General features: G+C 41.4%; 1 long non-coding RNA gene across 3 annotated transcripts; it reads right to left on the reverse strand.

Annotated features, from left to right (window-relative positions):
* Positions 1-584: 584 nt before the first annotated feature.
* Positions 585-8,658, reverse strand: LOC108351747 (uncharacterized). Of its 3 annotated transcripts, none has more exons than XR_010054216.1 (4): positions 8,440-8,658; positions 4,765-4,891; positions 3,939-4,131; positions 585-843 (listed from the first exon to the last, which is right to left on the reverse strand). It is a non-coding gene; the product is annotated as an uncharacterized LOC108351747 (long non-coding RNA). The 3 variants fall into 3 exon arrangements; XR_005488309.2 differs by having other exon boundaries at positions 8,318-8,658; XR_005488310.2 differs by lacking the exon at positions 8,440-8,658 and adding an exon at positions 6,982-7,061.
* Between the last annotated feature and the right edge of the window lie 5,787 nt (positions 8,659-14,445).

Genomic DNA, 14,445 nt, shown 5'->3' on the forward strand with positions numbered 1-14,445 from the left:
GAGCTGCTCTATCCCTTTGGCCCCTCCCATTGTTTTTACTCACCTCTGTACCCCACCCCGCTCTGTTCTGTCCTGTGTAATCCCTTTGTTTTGAGTTGAGGATCTGTTATTCTTGTCTTTATCAGTTCTCGAAGTGCATTTAATTATATCCCTTCATCCAAACCTTGGAAATTTTCCTAAGCCTCTATTAATCTTCACCAAAGAAGCATTAACCAATGGGCAAGTTGCGTTCTTCTTTGTATTTCTCTGTTATCCGTTTTTATTTTTTTAAAGCTTTTAATCTTGTACTATGTCTTCTTTGATTTGATACCATGATTGATTTCATTGATAATGCAAACTAACAGATTTTCTATAATTTTTTTCTTATTTCTTCCAGATCTTTCCTATCGAGGGGATAACTTGTATTGGTCATCATTTATTGGTTTAGGATTTGAGCTCAGGAGTTGATACTCATGCTTTCATTCTACTTAATTTCTTTTAACTCAGAGATCCTCTGCTTGCCGACATAACATAGCTCTGCAATTTTCAGTTCAGGGTAACTGCAAGAAATCTATTTTCAACAAAAAATAAAAATAAAATGTATGCTTATTAAAAATGAAGAAGAAGCATTTATTCAGGTGTGTGAGACCCAGCTAGTGTTCAGTGTTAGTACTGGATCTTTGCAGGTTTGTGTTAACATTCTTGATTTATGTCTTCTTAAGATATTAGAAGATAATATATCTCAAGAGCTAACACAGAGTCTGGCACAGAGAGTTCAGATTTCTTTCTTCATGTTTTTGGCCATCAAGAAGTAATGGAGGAAATCTGAGGAAGTCTACAATTTCAATTTCCATGACCAGCAGTCTAAATGTCAAAGGAGAGAAAAGAAAGCTACATGACATCACTAGATCATGTTGAATCCCACAAATATATTTAAATGAGAGTCCCCATCCTCTCCAGGAGTCTGGAACCCTCAGAAAGTTCTGCCACTTGCTCATCTTATCAATACTAAGTCGACCTGGATGTCTGTAGTAGATCTACCACCCACACCATTTTGACCCCCAAGATCTCATAACTTTTTCCAAGATGGCTTATGATTCAAGAGCTATATCAGCTATCTGACATACCACACCTGCAGCTCTTGCCACTGACCTGGGAAGTTGACTTCTCTGTCCTTGACAACGTCTTCCATGCTCCTTGAACACTAGTTATCCTTTATCTTAACCCAGCAACATATCATGGCTTGATAGTAGGTCCTAGACACTTCTACCCCTCCCTACTATGATTTCTTTTCTTTTCTTTTCTTTTCTTTTTTTTTTTTTTTCGGAGCTGAGGACCGAACCCAGGGCCTTGCGCTTGCTAGGCAAGCGCTCTACCACTGAGCTAAATCCCCAACCCCTCCTACTATGATTTCTAATACTGACCATTTCCTTCACTTCCTGCCCTTGTATTTAGAATCCTTCAGTCACTATCATATAACTCTGGGATTAGGGGATGGGGTTAGACAATCGACTTATGTCTCCATCTTAAGCAGTTTGCTTTTTAAACTGTGATTTTATAGATGTGGTGAGTAGAAAGGGAGAGAAATAATGGAAATAATGGTGTTGATATTGATCTTGTTTATGGGATCCTCAGCCAAGAAAAAAAATTAACTAGGACTGTGCTGCGTTGTGGTATAGGCCAGCATCAGTCAAAAAGAATATGTCTAAATTCTGCTTCATAGGGAAGTACTTTCCTAAAACAACTATGACCCCAGGGAGCTAACTTTGTATACACATAGACACAAGGTTCATTGGAATTTTCTACTAAAAGAACCAAGTTTAGTTAAAAGAACCACATAGAGCAACTCCATGTTTTTTCTGAGGCATGATCTCATGTAGCCCAAGCTAGTCAACAACTTGATATAGACCTTGAAACCCTCATTCTCCCACATCTACCACCCAAAGGTCTAGGGCTACAGATGTGTACAGCCACACCTGTTTTGTGCAGTGTTGGAGATGTAACCTAGGGCCTCCTGCGTGCTAAGAATGCACTTTATCATCTGAGCTACACCTCCAGCTTCAGATACCTTTTAATTTTTCATTTTTCAAAATATATGCTAGCATTCAAAGGCAAGCTATTGGGATAAGTCCATCATTATCAGTGGGAGCAGAATCGCTTTCTTTTCAGTTGAGAAAGGTGGAAAAAAACATAGGTTTCAAGACAACTGATTGTTATCATTGAAGTTGATCAACTGGGCAAATGTATTCAGGCCATGAATCTAAGAAACACGTCACTCTACCTAAAACAAAATATATTCTCGTAAGTATAAAAATCTCTGGGGTTTCAGACACACACATGCCAAGATTTTTACATAGGAGCTGAGGATTTGAACTCAGATTCTCAGGCTTGCAAAGCAAGCAGCCTTATCCACTGAACCATTTTTTCCAACCTCAACTTTATTTAACATGGAGTCTCTCACTGAACCTAGAGCTCACTCATTTCAGCTTGGCTGGCTGGCCAGCTGGCCAATGGGTTCCAGGGAGTCATCTATCTCACTGCCCAAGCAATGGGGTTGGAGACATACACTAGTATGCCTGCATTTCGCGTCAGTTCTGGAGATCCAAATTCAGGTCCTTGTGCCTATGTAGCAAGTACTTTACCCACGGAGCCACCATTCACTTCGGCCCTCAGAACAACACTTTTAAAGTTCAAATCTTATCTCACTCCATGCCTGTCACAGAAACTCACTTTCTCTCTGGTGTTAACGTTACTGATGGATTTTTGTGTTGGCACTACTGTACGCATGCCCTCAGAGGGTGAGAAGGTACCCTCCTATGTCATAGACAACTACAGGATCAAGAAAGGAATTAAAGAAAATCTAACGCAGATCCACTAGTGCACGTGCCCAACTATGGGATCTGGTAATTAAAGCATATGTTTCGTCCTCAGACCCTAATAAAGTACTAGGAAGCCAAAGAAGCCATTCCACTCTAATGCCTCCTACAGGCGAGCTGTGCAACCACTTGCAAGTTGGTTAAGGACCTTAGCTTTCTCCTCTTTAAAGGGAAGCTAGACTGGACGAGTTCAGTACTTCCTGGCTCTACAACTCTGCATGATACAACCCACCCTCTTTGCTTTGCTGTAATCTTCCCTTAGATCCAGAGCACCATTCCTTTCAACCACACCTTCCTGGAGCCTTGGCCATGCTGGTTCTCACAGCAAAGCTTTGAAATTCCCAAATACAGTTCAGCTCAGGCCTGCTAGTGTCTTGTGGATCTGCCACTTCACAATTCAAGTACTCAAGCTATTGACTCGTAGCAATCTATATCTGCATTAAAATGGGAGTGTTGGATTAATGTGGAGCTGAGAGCCCGACTGAGGCTCTTTGCTGCCAGCCTGTCTCTGTAATTGCAGAATGGATTTCACCACCCACAAAGGGCAAAATGAATGTGATCATCCCCAGTCGTCAATAGCCCATCGATTTTTTTCTTTTGACTCTATGATTCACACACATATTGAAGCTCATTTTTTAAGCAAGGAGACTTATTAATCTACATTCTTCAAAACCAGTGGCCCCTACAGTGAGGTGAATGCTGGGGATGACTTGATATGTCACATAATTTTTTCCCATACACAAGGGCATGCATGCATACACATCCACACACACACACACTTGTGTTCTCAGTCTTATTGAAAACTGATGTGCTATGTACTCATTTTCAAGCCATTTAGGAAAGATCCAGAAGAAAATATTGTCAAGACTTTGATGCATTCTGGTCTGTGGTATCCGTTTTCTAGGCTAGGTTTTCCACTCTTCCCTAAGGTCGTAAACGAGATGTCTATCGCAAAACCTGTGGTTGCAAAGACGGAACTTGTGTCCAGGACCATTTCTTCCCTAAATGGAGCCTATTAATCTACAGTAAAGAAGAAAGAGAGGCAGACATGCAGCATTCAATTGTGGTTGCCCCAAACCATACCAGTTCTTTGTATTTCCCATGATGCATCTTCCATTTTATGGTTGCTTCCATAATTACATCTTCTGATCACTTCTTCTATTGCCTTCTTAATTTTGCTGGAAATTCAGACTCAGAGTGGTTCAAAACCACATGTCGCAGACTTGGATTGGATGGTATGTTGTAAAATGCAATGGCCTTCTCTCATCCCATAGCCCTAGGTTTTGAAAGTAATAGATAAAAATAAAATTATTCATCAAATCCCATGAGTGTTTCCTTCTTAGAAAAATTTCTCACATCTGTCCCTATTCTGAACACCAACTTTAAATCTGCTGTGTGGCTTACAGGGAACAGAATTTAACTTTGCAGGAAAGAAGGCTGCAAGAGTCTTGACTCTGTGGATTCAGCCATGCAACAATAGTCAAACTGCTCAGAATTTGCTCGAGGTGTTGAGAAGTTCCCTGGAAATGCATAAAATTCCAGTTCCATCAAGATTGTATTGTCATATTCCTAGCCTAATAAGCAGAGTGAATATTTCACTGACTTCTGTTCAAGTTCAAATATGCAAAGTCCTAATATTATTCAATCATTACCAACAGTCATAGCTTTTCTGTACAACTTTCCCCACTGGCCACTAGTTAACTTGTATAGAATTTTGAGGTTGTTCACTCTGGATCTAATAATAATAGCTACCAGTATAATAACTGATGTGTAAGAGAGTCTTTAAAAGGACATTTAGGGGGAAACAGAAACCCTGTGAAATGGAACTGTAGGCAAGACAGCATGTTGAGACTCAGCTTATACTCCACGTCAAGCTCCCCGCGGCATCCGAAACCATGTTACCACTTACCTAGACTTTCAATGATTTCCTCACTTGGATATTGATGCCTGAGTTCTGTCCCGTTATATCCATTCTTGATAGTGATGCTGACCTTTGGAAAGCCTCTAATATCTACGATCCTTAGTTTCTTCATCATCTTGTCCAAGTAGATAGAGAAATTGAGAAGACTTGAGAGAATGCATGAAAACTACTTTGGCATTTTTGTGAGTACCTTATGACGTCTATCAAGGTCATAAAGTTAAATGTATTTGTGCAAATTTTTCTTCCACAAAAGTGTGGGCTCATTAAGTCAAGGGTGAAGTCATGTTTACCACTTATTGCTGGCTTAGACATATGATATAAGTAGCCATTCCTGACATATTGACTAAAGAGATGCATAGTTCACATTCAAAAAAATTCTATATCAAGCCAGAGATGAAGTACATTCTTCCTTCACAAATTCATTTTTATAAATTTCCTTTATATAATATAGAACCTAATCTCAGTAGGAAAGACAGCCTATAGGACTAAGAAGATTCACTGTGCATTCCCCTGGCAGAGGCGCATGCTATGGGGTAGTTTCCAAAGACAGTGGTCAGCTAGAGACTGTCCCATGTCCTCAGGCAGCACAGAGAGTCAAACCTTTCAGGGATTTTAGAGATGACCTTTTCTAACCCTTCACCAGTAAAGATTTTTAGACTAAAACAGATGGCAAGTCGCCTCACCAGAATTGTAATACATTAGTGCTAATCGTGTGTGTGTGTGTGTGTGTGTGTCATTTGGACTTGAGTTATGTGTAGGGTGATAAATATGGATCTGTTTGCATTCTTCTACATGCAGACATCCAGTTAGACCAGCAATATTTGTTGAAGATTCTCTCCCTTTTTCATTGTATGGTTTTGGCTTCTTTGTCAAAAATCAAGTGTTTGTGGGTATGCGGTTTATTTCTGGGTCTTTGATTCAATTCCATTGATCCACCCGTCTGTTTCTACACCTGTATCATGCAAGTTTTATTACTACTGCTCTGTGGTACAGCTTGACCTCAGGAATAGTGACACCTCCAGAAGTTCTTTTACTGTTCAGGACTGTTTTAGCTACCCTGAGTTTTTTGTTTTTCCATATAAAGTTGGGAGTTGTTCTTTCAAGATTTGTTTAGAATTGTGTTGGGATTTTGATGGGGATTTCATTGGATCTGTAGATTGCCTTTGGTAATATGGCTCTTTTGACTATGTTAATCCTATGATCCATGAACAAGGGAGATCTTTTCATCTTCTGTTATCTTCCTAGAAATGAAGTTCTTGTCATATATGTCTTTCATTTACTTTACACCAAGGTATTCTATGTAATTTATGGCTATTGTGAAGGGTGCTCTTTTTCCAACTTCTTTCACAGCCCATTTGTCACATGTGTTACTGATTTTCTTAGAATTAATTTTGTATCTAGTCTCTTTGATGAAGGTGTTTGAAAAGGGGAAGGTGGAATGGGGAAGGCCTTGCATGAGGGAGTAATGGGAGGAGAGGAAGAGCTTATATGGAGTTGTACAGTGAATAAATAAATAAATTTAATTTAAAACAAATCAATCCTTCCCTGTCCGTTTTGTTAACTTTTCTTATCTGAACATTTAAGTTTTTTCAAAGTTATTTCTGATGAAATATAGTACTCCTCAATCCTAGAAATATTTGAGTAATTTAACTCTTTTCTATGACTTAATCTCTGAACAGAAACAAAGAAAGGGAACAGCTACTGTTTTTGCATGACCAGACTATACTCTGATCATTGTATGACTTCATCCCTCAACAGAAACAAGGAAAGGGGGCAGTTACTGCTTTTACATGACCAGACTATACTCTGACCATTGTATGACTTCGTCCCTCAACAGAAACAAGGAAAGGGGGCAGCTACTGTTTTTGCATGACCAGACTATACTCTGACCATTGTACTTCACCAAAGACAGATTTGAAACCAATACCATAATAAAATAATTCTTTAAAGGGTGCAGGGGAAATCTCTGAAAACCCCCAAATATGGGTAATAATGCTTTGAAGTATATATAACATTACAATATTGTAGACAATATTGCAAAAATTTACCAACAGGCAAAACTCCAATAAGTCAAAATTTTGTTCATTTGGCAATTTCAACCAGATTTTGGCTTTATTATGTTTTTTTTATTATTTATTTAATTCTTCTTTCTCACACCCCACTCTCCTCCCTTACAATGCTGTTTTAAACTATCCCATTTTTTACCAAATTGCCCATCTTTAGGGAACCGTGGAGTCCTCTTTCTCCTTCATAATTCCCAGTCCATCACTAAGAAGCCATCAAGATAGATAGGTTTATCTGGTGAGTTTCTTTAGTTCATTCATTCATTCATTGGCTTACTCACTAAAGTGTTTATGTGTTGAAATTTTTAAAAAGGCACCCAATTCAAATGCCCCATGACAAGAAACATCCTCTAACAAGGATAAAAGGTAAAGGAAATGATATGACATTAGGAAAGGGTCAAAAAAGTTGAAAAAAACACCAAGACTTGCAGGATGTGGGGGAACTTGCGGAGGCATTGGCTAAGGCAAACCCAGATATCTGGTGAGGAAGAAAACCGTGTCTGTAGAAGAAAGGAAGAAGGGGGCTCTAAGGTGTTTCAAGTAGACATACCCCTGCTCAGAGGCATGAACGGTATGGTGTTTCCAGCGATCACTGAATAATTCAGGGAGTCAGGAGTATGGTATCATACGAGTAGGGGGTGAAAAGGACATGCTAATGAGGTAAAGATGTGGTCATTAGTCAGATAAAATGCACAAGGGTCCTGGCCAGTCCATCAGAAAGCTCGGTGGACAGAGAACAGAGCAAGCCTCCAGTATCATGACACATAAGAGGCTTGGCTTACCAGAGAAATCGTTTAAAGATGGAGGAGTTTATATGTCAAAATAAAAGATGTCACTGTGAAGTTGCAAGAATAAAAACCCAGGCACAGTAGGTCACTCTGGAGACCAAGTTCTACACAACAGAGAGAAGAGCTGGGAAAGAAGGAGAGGGCAGGAAATGTCAAGTTACTGAATGGAGATCGCAAGCTCCCTGCAGAGGAAGACTGGCATGGGCTGGCAGCAAAGTCACTCAAACTCTAAAGGAAACTCACTCTTCCCAGGATTACTTGCTAACTGTGACGTGAGTCCTGATCCTCTGCCTGTCTGGAGAAGCATCAGGAAGGATGAGGGAGCCAAATACTGAAGAGGGATGGTAAAGGAAAGGTCAAAGAAGAAGCTGAATATGGGGGCCTTCATTAAGTGCCCAGGGAAAGAAGTAAACAAGTGCAAAAAAAAAAAAAAGTCAGGAAGTTTTCATTGCAATGGATAAAAGAGTCTGAAGAAAGAAAATTCATTACCACAAATGGTAGAGATTTCTGGGTATCTTCAGAGGGAATTGCCATCCCAGGAATAACTTCAAAAATCACAAAAAGGAGCCACATGCTGCAACTACTCCTGTAGCACACACTAATGCATATGTATATGAATGTCTGTGCATGCGCGTGGGCGCACACACACACACACTGCAGAAGCTTGAAATCACCATAATTATCACTCACTTGCCTAAACTTCTCAGAACCTTTTTCCACCCATGTAAGCATTCTGGTGGAGAGGGAAGCAGAGAAGGACTTTTATCCATCAGGTTTGTTAATAGCCATAAGAGTAGCCAATTGTTTCTTACAGTAGATGAGGTGGATAGAAAGGAAGTGGAAAGACAGTATTCCTCACATGACGGAACTGATCCCCTTACACAGATTTGGTCAACTGTTCTATTTTACTGAATTCTGTTTTCATCTGTTGCTATGACAAACACTCTAACCAAAGGCAACTTGGAAAGTGCTGACTTCATTTGACACTGCCAGGCCACACTCCATTACTGAGGAAACTCAGGGCAGGAACTCAACACAGGAAACTTGAAACAGAAGTCAAAAAGGAATATTGTTCGCTAGATGACTCTCTGGCTTGCTTTGCTAGCTTATTTATACAGTTCAGGACTACCTTTCTAGGGATGGTACCACCCACCCTGGGCTGGGTCCTCCTGCATCAATTAGCAGTCAAGACAATGGCCTTCAGACAAATGCCACATAGATGAATCTGATCTAAGTAATTATTCAGGTTGAGATTTCCTCTTTCTAGGTGACCATACTTTGAATCAAACTGATATAATGAAGATTAACCAAGACACTGAGGAAAGCTTTCTTCCCTGAAGCTAATACACAAAGGTTCTGTAGAATATCTTCACAGTTCTGCCGTGGGGTACTCTTTGTTCCATCACAATGGATAGATGAATGGATGGATGGATGGATGGATGGATGGATGGATGGATGGATGGATGGATAGATGGGTGGATGGATGGAGGGAGGGAGGGATAGATGGATGGATGGATGGATGGATGGATGGATGGATGGATGGATGGATGGTCGGTCAACTGTTTTGATCTAAGCCCAACCTTTAGGTTTGAGCCCAGCATATACATGACATTGGGCAGAGCAATGAATACAAGACCAAGAAGTCAAAGCCTGGGGCTTGCAAGAACTTTAAAGATCACTGGAAGAAAAGTCCTGAGTATCTCCACCTCATCAGGTAGTTGATGTAAAGTGAGAGATGGAATCTTAAGATCCAGGGTCAGAAATAACCATTCCCATAGAGAATTACGTCCCACTTCTCAAAGCTGGTACAGACTCAACTCTAGGAGTTACCAACTTCACTCACAAGTGTGTTTCCGCAGAGAATAAGTTAACCTCACAAAGAAAACGTGGAGAAAGAAATCTTGACAGAAGTGTCAGCAACAAAAAAATCTCTTATTTTCTCTGACTGAGAGCATTAGTTTTCACATGGTCTTTCACACCCTCTGAGACAGCAGTGGAATTGCTAGCTTAATATGGGAGCTTCTGATGAAGTTCTGATGGAAAGTTTTTATTTGTGTATCTTATAATGGCACACTTTTAATCCCACTTTCTCCTTGAATTGGGCACTGACTTATCTCTGTGGGTCTACACAATATCTAGAGTGGAGGCCTACGTATTACAGGAGAGGCTTTCTACATGACTTAGGTAATGGTGTTGAAACCTTGCATTGAATGAGGTCTTTGGAAATGACATAGGTTAGAGAAAGTTCTGCCATAGATCAGGACTGTTCCTGGCTTGAAGCTCTGGAGCTGCCTCCACCTCAGTCACCTCAGAGGCTCCTAGAGGTTCTGTCCCATGGCTGTACCCTAGGCCCGTTTTCCGATAACAGGAGCGGCCATCGCTTATTTCGCACTTACCAAATGCTAAGAAAATGAGGCAAGAACTCAGCACGCATTATGTCCTTCCAGTCATATATAATGTCATCTGGTCATATTAGCATTCTGTTCTCAGGAAGAGCTGCCCTAGACTCTAGAGTGAGCAAAAGCAACAAGAATATGAGCAAGAGCACTTCTGCTTAGCCATGTGTATAGCCATCTTGCTGTGACCAAACACCTGACAGGCAGTTACTGGAGGAGAGAAAGGGTTACTTTAACTCACAGTTCATGGCAAAGGCAAAGTGACAGAAGCACGAAGCAGCTGGTCTCCTTGCAACTAACATGAGGAAGTAATGAGAGAAACGTGGCCAATCTGTTAAACTTAAAAGCTGAAGGGTCCCCAGTGACCCGCCTCCTTCAGCTAGGCTCCATCTCCTGAATAGTGTGTAATCTTTTCCAACAGTTCCACCAATGCACACCAAGTTTTCAGACATGTGAGTCTTGAGATACTTGTCACACTCAAACCACAACACCATGATATACTGTCCGACCGGGCAACTGACCAACTGATAGCGGGTGCTTTGAGGGGAATGTGCAAGATGGGATAGATAAAAGATCCGCATCTCTCCCTTGACCCTGGTTGTAACCTCGACCTGCTCTAAAGCAAATTGGCTTTGGCATAAGAATAAAATACCTAAAGAAGATAAGAGTCGCATTTTAGAAAGACATTTGTTAAGACTATGGTATTCCAGTTGTCTCTCTGCCAACAGTCTTCTCTGATGTGAATTAAAAAGTGTTTCCCAGGAACCCAAGTGAGTAGACACGTGAGTGAACTCATGAATAACCAAATGTACCTGGGGGCTGAAATCAGGCAGAGGGAGAGAAAGAGCTTAGGTAGCAAGATAGTACTGCCACGAATGACATGCTGGGTTAGGTAGGGCAGCCCAGTAAGTGGCTTCCATTGATGGCTTCAGTGCTGTCTAGAACAGATGGTTCATACTCATCTGGTCCCAATGCAGATGACTTTCTCTATCATGATGTCAATATTGTAACTAATATTAACTTTGTGACCTTATCAGTGAAGCACTGGATGGTTCTCCTTCTATTGTGGCCAAAATCTCCTCCATATGCATATACTTTGTTTCCTCTGTAATTTGTTTTTCTCCCATATACATTTGGTGGTGGTGGTGGTGGTGGTGGTGGTGGTGGTGGTGGTGGTGGTGGTGGTGCTGTTGTTGTTGTTGCTGCTGCTGCTGCTGCTGCTGCTGCTGCTGCTGCTGCTGAGACAAAATACTCAACAAAAGAAACTTAAGGAAGGAAGGGTTTGTGTTGGCTCTCAGTCTAATGGCAGTCCATCATTGTGGAGAAGGCACGGTGGTAAGAGAGAGGCAGCTGGTCGTACTATATTCAGTATGGAAGCAGAGAAATGGAGATGGTGCTTAGCCTATGTTCTCTTTCCATTCAGGGACTCTGGCCTATGGAATGAATCCACCCACTTTTAGGGTGAGTCTTTCTTCCTCACACCAATTGAAATGCTCCATCACTGACAAGCCCATGTCTCCTAGGGATTCTAGACACTGTCAAAGTTACAATATTAACCATCACAATATATTTTCATTAAAAGAGTCTCTTCTTTATCATGGCTAGTCAAAATCTCTCACCTACCCCCCAAAGTCCACCTGAAATCCCACTCACCATAGCACCACTAGCAAGCCAGTGGGGCTTCTTAGAGCCTGAGAGTAATTGGAAACACCAGTAGATTTACTCGGGGTCTATGAGTAGTTTCTGTTAATAGATGCCGAAGCACACGGTTACTGCTAATGAAGCCTCAATCCACCTCACCAATGCACTAAGATTCAAAAGGTATCCCAATGTCACAAGCACTGGTGTCTTGGTCTCAGATTAAATTAAATTAAATTGCATCTGGAGCCAAAGCTAAATATAGATTGCTAACACTGATTTAAACAATTTTATTTTGTGTCCTTTTAGATGAACTGGTTAGAACTTAAGCCAAATTACTCTCAATGGATTAAGGACTGAAAATTCTGATTTCCATTAATTTGGGTGTTCTGAGTGCTGTTTTATGACCAACCTGTGCGCGTGCGCACCTATGTGTCTGCAGGTACATTGTGTAAATGTGTGTGTGAAGGTTGGACAGCATCCATGGCATTATTCCTTTGGCATCACTTGCTCTCATTTTTAAGGAAAGACCTCTCACTGGCTTGGAGTTCACCAATAGACTGGACTGGCTCAAATGTGAGCCCTAAGGAATCCCTTATCTCTGTCTCTGAAGCACTGGGATTACAAGAGTACACCACCTTGGGGACTTTTGCTTTTTTACTTAACATGTGCATCAAACACAGATCTACATTCTTGACAGGTAGAATGAGCCCTCTTCTCTGCCTCATAATTGTCCTTTTTTCATATTACTTTTATTTTAATATTCTAGTATCTAACATTTAATTTAATAATTATAATATTATTTTTGAGGCCCATAATCATTAAGTACCATCCAAATATGCTCCCTCATCATGGTTTATTACTGACAATATAGTTTTTCACCTGCAGGTTTGTTCTTATTCTTTCCATGTGTTTAGTGCATATTCGTGTGTGTGTGTGTGTGTGTGTGTGTGTGTGTGTGTGTGTGTGTGTGTGTGTGTGTGTTTGCAGGTAGATTTGCACATGGGTGTGCATTCGTGTGGATTGATTTAGGGATCTTCCTGATCACTTTTCCACTACATTTTTTTAGTTAATGTCTCTGTCAAATCCAAAACCTGATGGTACAGCTAGTCTAACTAGCAACTTGCTCAGAGGATCCCTATTTCTGCTTCCTGAGACTAAACTTACAAAGAGGTCCGCCATTCCTTCCTTACATTTACTATGTCCTGAGGATCCGAGCTTTAGTCTCTTTGCTTACGGGACAAGCATTTTAACAACTGGGTTATCCCCCTAACCATCCTACAGATCTTAAGTGGAGATTATGCCGCACCCCACTGGATCTGCTCAGGTAGTCGTGCCAAGGATCCTGACCTACACAGACTTCCTAGACCACAGTCCCCCACCAAATTGTTACTCGTGCCAAGTGGCAAGAAGATAGAGTAGTGAAAACAGACTTTGCTCTACCATGCACTACAGTTGAAGCCCAAAGACTGAAACCCCGATCATGAGGCTACCTGGTTATGCCAAACTTCTTATTCTCAACGTGCCCTTAGAAGCAGTCATAATTAAAGTCTCTTGTGGATGACTCTTCCACTCGATAGTTCTTATCCCAATCATAGCATCTTTTGAATCATGCTTTTGTGCTTTCTTACCAAAGTCCAGTCACTAGAAAGTCTCAGCTCTGATTCCCTGTCCCTTTTTCTGTGTGTGTACAGACACACACATACACACTTTGTATGTAAGCATGTGTGTATGACTGTGTGTATATGCAGAGCATCTGTGACATGCCATTTTGTAGGTCAGGGGAGAGAACCCGACATCTGTAGCCTCAGGTCTTGCTGGCCAGGTAATTGTACACTCAGGGACCAGCAAAACATTCGGGTTTCTCGTCTCTCAACTCAGCTCTGCAAGTGTAACAACCACTGCATTCAAAGGACATACTGGCCCCTGAGGAATTAAGGCATGCCATTAAGAGGCTGACGACCTCAGCAGCTGTCAGAGCTGGAAATTGGCTGTGGTGTGCCTCTTGGCCAGCCCTGCACATCTGTGAAAGAAACCAGTCACGCTTGACTCACTTCTCTTTTGTCTTCAAGGATTTTAATCTTCCGTCCAAGCCTAGGGGTGTTTATAAGACATTGGAGAAGGAAAGGAAAATATGTCCTCTATTCCCTTGCTCACCCATCCCACTTCAGATCCTACCACCAAACGAGCCAGCCAAGGTTGAAAGTTCAAATTAGGTGTTGTGCTTTGAATAGGAATGGCCCCCCATAGACTCATCCTTGGCCCATAGGAAGTGACACCCTAGACCCATAGGAGGTATGGCTTTGTTGTAATAGGTATGACCTTTTTTGGAGGAGGTGTGTCATCATGGATGGGGGCTATGGGATCTCATATGATCAAGTTAGTCCTCATATCACACACACACACACACACACACACACACACACACACACAGAGAGAGAGAGAGAGAGAGAGAGAGAGAGAGAGAGAGAGTCTCCTGCTGCCTGTAGATCAAAATACAGAACTCTCAGCTCCTTCTGCAACACCATGTCTGCCTGCATGCTGTCATGCTTCTCACCATGATGATAATGGACTAAAATTCTAAAACCGTAAACTGTAAGCCAGCCCCAATTAAATGTTGTCCTTTATAAGAGTTGTCTTGGTCATGATGTCTCTTCATTGTTGATTAATTAAGTTATATATTTACTTTACATCCCAATTGCAGCTTCCCCTCCCTCCTCTCCTCCAAGTCCCCCCTCCCCCTCCCCCCTTCACCCCTCCCCCCTTCTTCTCAGAGAAGGGGAA

The sequence above is a fragment of the Rattus norvegicus genome, chromosome 8 (genome assembly GCF_036323735.1).
Source record: "Rattus norvegicus strain BN/NHsdMcwi chromosome 8, GRCr8, whole genome shotgun sequence".
Taxonomy (NCBI): Eukaryota; Metazoa; Chordata; class Mammalia; order Rodentia; family Muridae; genus Rattus; species Rattus norvegicus.